The following is a 4,767-nucleotide window of genomic DNA, read 5'->3' as shown; positions in this document are numbered from 1 at the left end:
TCCAAATATCAGCTCAATAGAAAAAGTATCGAGTTGAAATCCTTCAACATCAATTAATATGGATGTTACATTTTCCAACATATCAACTTCTTGATTAAGATATCTACGTATAGAAACAATATTAAATGCTGAAAATTTTGATATTAGTTCCTATTGTAGCGGCTACAACCACCCTCCAATTCTTTACCATTGCTTCATTTTGGACTCTCCCTTCTAAATCATAGCAGCTCATATTGCACTGATCCAAGTACTTGTGCTCTAATTGAGCCTCATACTTTGCATCTTGAATTGTGTTTTCTTACTTCATTTATCATCTAACACACAAGACGATACCTTAACTTGGTTTTCATCGAGTTCCCGGGTTGCCTTAGAGAACTATGTAAACCTTAAGGGCAACTAGCCTTGCTCCTGGGAATTGTGCAACACAAGCTGGAAATGAGCCTTGAGCTCAAGAATTGCGCAGCATCAGATGAAAGTCAGCTTTGAGCTGGGAAATTGTACAAAACATGAGAGGTAGCCTAGAGCCACTCAGCCCAGAAATTACACAGAAGCGTTTCTACTTAGAAGTTTCTTAGTGCATGAACCTAAGAGTTGCTTAGTTCTTCCCAAAACGCAATCTCTATTGCCAATGCATGGAAGTTTTCCTTAAAAATAAAAAAGAAAGAAACATCCCTAGGAAGTAGGGATCTATTATTATTTTCTTGAAGGTGGCACAATGTTATCCTTAGAAGTTTCCACCAAGTGTCACTTTTGTCCTTGATCTCAAGTATGTGCGTTATAAATTCCAATTTTCTCAAGTATATGTAATGGAAATCTCTATAGCTCATTTGTACATTCGATCATCAAGCTCTAGCATTCTCTAGGAGATCAAGGAGCCTTCAGAGCATTGCCGTTGCTTTTCTTGGTGGGTTGTGCTTTTATCTTTCTTTTTTTCTACTATTTCTATTGCTTTTTGTTGTTTAGATTGTGTGAGTGTTGTTTCACTTATATATTTGCATTAATCTTGTAATTTTAACTTGTTTTAGCTTGTAGAAGTGTTGTTTGAATTTATAAATTTCCTTTCCCAAGTGTTGCATGAGTTTTCCCGTTTTTTCACCAATGGTCATCATTGTGGCAACTCCCTTCACATGCTTCGTTTTCCTTCAGTTTAATCAATTGTTGCACTTGTTTCACATGCATGTATATACACTTAGTAAAATATGCTCTTAGCGTCACATCATCCTTTGGATCTTCTTGTTTTTCACACTCCCCATGGGCATATCTAGGTCCCCTCACCCAGATCTCACACTTCACTGCATGCACTGCGCAATTTGGGAGCTCAAGGCCTCTACCTTGGCTTATGGAATTGCGTAGAGCATATCCTGGCTTGGCTCCAATTGTGCACTGCACAGTTCTAGGAGCCAGTCTCTCAGCTTGGCCACTGAGATTACACAATGCACAGTCTCTCCCAGGCCCTGGTGTAGACTGAATTGTGTTTTGGACAGTTCCAGTGATCAATCTTCCACAATGACTATTGGGATTGCATAGTGCACAGTTCCCACAGTCAGCCAGTCACCCCTTTCAGTAAAAATTATGTAATCCTCTCATCAGATGTTGAGATTGTTACTTGATCATATTGTGAAGTTATATTTGTAAGAGAGAATGTTTTCTTGCCATGAGTAGGTACCACACTCATGAAGCACTTATCTCCAGTAGTAATTGTACCATGGCACCAAAGAGAGTTTCTTCAAGAGAGATCACTCCAAGAAATACTGAGGATGTAGTTGAATAAGCGCCAATTAACTTGTCAATATATGTAGACACTCAACTGTTCATAGAAAAGGAGTCAACACTAACACGGAAACAAGTCCACCAGCAGTAGGAGAAGGCAACAATACAATAGAAGATCAGGAAAAGAAGAAGTTGTTGACATAATAGAGAGAGAAGAAAGTTGTAGAGTGAAAGAAGATTCAATATTTAAGCAGGTAGCTTTAGAAGTAGAAGAAAAAAGAAGTAGAGGACACAAACAAGACAATAGAGGAAGAGAGAAGTAGAGCTTACAGGTAGCAGAACTGAGATCACAACAAGTAGAACAAGAACCAAAGGAAGAACCTGAGATAAGGAGGAGAGAAATAAAATAGAAGTAGAAACAGGAAGAAGAAAAAAGGCAAGACCTGATGACAGAGAAAACAATGCCCATACAAGTTGAGGAGACAGAACAGTCGACAGCCGAAGAAGAGGGTGAATAGATGCAAGATCGGGAGATCGCTCAATAGATTGAGAAATTGATTGAAGTGACAGACATGGAGTTGGAACAGGAGCCACAAAATGAAGACACTGACCTTATGTCATGAGCACCAGAGGTTACTGTTAGGACTCCAAATTGACCACTTTTGACCTTGTATTTTTGCTATAATATTACCCTCTTCAATCCATAAGTTGAAAGCTTTGATTATATAATGACCTAATCATTCCAAGGTATGAAGTAACTCTCCACATTACTATATGTTTAATCATTCATTACATATTCATGTTATCTTTATAATTAATCTTTGGAGAAGTTAACCAAGTTGCTAAGTAACCGTTGAACTGTCTAAAGTCTGCAGAAATTATAATTCATAGTTGTTGCAACACCAGAAACAACAACTACGCAGTCGCTGCAACACCAGCAACAACAACTACGCAGTCGCTGCAACACCAGCAACACCAACTATCTAAAGTAGGGAAAACGTTATTTTGCAACAACTGGAATACTGGAAATGACAAACAACAACTATCAGAAGATCGGTAGAGTTCCATGCTGACACAGCACGATCAACAACTGTCCAGAAAGGGTAAAACACGGTTACAGTTGCTGAAACACCAAGAACAGCATGAGTTTACTAAATCAGCAACAATGGAGAAGCGGAAAAGGATAGTACGAGGATTCCAAGAAGACGGTTGAGGTTTGTTTACCAGCTGTGTAACAGTAAGAGACCCAAGAAAGAATAAACCGTCACATTGTTGTAACGGCATCCTGTAACAAGGATGGATTTCTTATTTTCGACAAAAAGGTTAAACTAAATGAACTATGACAGTCTATTGTAATAGATGTCTCCTCTATAAAGAGGAGACATCTACATTAGAAAGGGGGAGAAAAGGAAACAAGTTGTAAAGGAAATTTTGAAAAACAAAAGCAAGTCTGAATCTTCATTGTAACTGGACATTTTGGCAGATGAATAAAAGGTTGTTTTGAGCATATAATCGGGCATCTGTGTTCTGGGGAATCTTGTGAGAGGGACAGGGCCCACCTTCTTCACAAGATTCACCCATTTATTTTCTGTTAGTGTGTGAGTGTGTTTGATAATTTCCTTTTGCTGGTACTCTGTTTGGATTCTGTAGCATTACCTCTGATAATTTCCTTTTGCTGATACTCTGTTTTGTTAATTGCTTGATATTGTAAAAGAATACTTCACCGGTGATTTGGAATTGTAGTGTGTATTAGCAACCTGGTTACAGGGGTAGGTGCTGAACATCCTTACCCTGAGGATAGGGTCTTGATCCTCTGCTAACAGAGCAGCCATTATTTTTCTTTGCAGATTTGTATTCTTAGTTAACTGCTTTCATTTCTTCTCTGCAATATACTTTAACTGCTATAACATAGAGTAAGGAGTTTGACAGAAAATAGAAATGTGTATACTACAGCTTTTAATGCTTTTAGAATTAAGTACATACAGTACGAGGTCACCTTTGAAATAAAAGGACTTTCCCGGGTTGACAAATTAATGTGGTACTCGACTGTTTAATCAATAAACAATTCAAGTAGCCAACATTTTGGTGTCGTTGCCGGGGAAGGCGACTAGAGATTTTAAAAACATTAATGATTTCTTTTTAAGAATAACAGGTGCATGAGAGGACGCAGGAAACCTAATTTCACAGGCGGCAAAGGCGGGGGAGGAAGAAAGACCTACATTGACGAAATTATTTCAAAGGTCGAGACATCACAGAGGATGAGTTCCTAGAGACCTCAGATCCAGTATTCCTCACAAACAGATCGATAGACAGAGGAAGTACTAGGACCTAAAAGAAAGCTGGAAGTACCAGAGCACACTGAGGAACCGGTAGAAGAACCTGAAGAGACAGAAGATATAGAAGATAGAGCAAGCGATTCAGGAAAAAGACCAATGGAGGCTAACAGAGTAGAAGGAAGGGGGGAAAACTCACTCTCTACCCTGGAGTTCCCTATTGGGGAGCTCCCGAGAGGGGCAACCCCTATGAAGAACATTCCACTTTGAGCATTACCCAACTTTCATGGGTTATCCTCTGAAGACCCGGATGAATTCCTCTTTGAATTTGATATACTATGTAGGAGTTATGATTATGTGAGCCCTAATCAGAAACTAAAACTGTTTCCAACAACACTGAAAGGGAATGCGTTAAGGTGGTTTATGAGCTTAGGAGCTCAGGCAACCACTACCTGGGATCAGATGAAAGAAATTTTTCTGGCCAAATATCAGGATTACTGCCGAACAAGAGAGAGGCAAGAAGAGTTGTTTAAAATGGTTCAAAAGGAGGACGAGAATCTGGAGGACTTTGTGGAAAGACTGCAGTATAATCTGCAGCGGTCTAACCACCCTACCATGAGTAAAGATATTCTGAAAACAATACTGTTGAAAGGGGTACGAGATGATTGCTTGGACATGTTGAATATGCTTGGAAAAGGGGACATTTCCAAGGAACCATTTGATGAAATTATCAACCTCTGTATGAGATGTTCAAGAGGAGCAGTAAGCAGACCAAAAAGTAGGG

The sequence above is a fragment of the Pinus tabuliformis genome, chromosome 6, assembly GCF_031772625.1.
Source record: "Pinus tabuliformis cultivar Carrire ecotype Pingquan chromosome 6, CPIR1, whole genome shotgun sequence".
Lineage (NCBI taxonomy): Eukaryota > Viridiplantae > Streptophyta > Pinopsida > Pinales > Pinaceae > Pinus > Pinus tabuliformis.
This window is presented reverse-complemented; position numbering follows the sequence as displayed.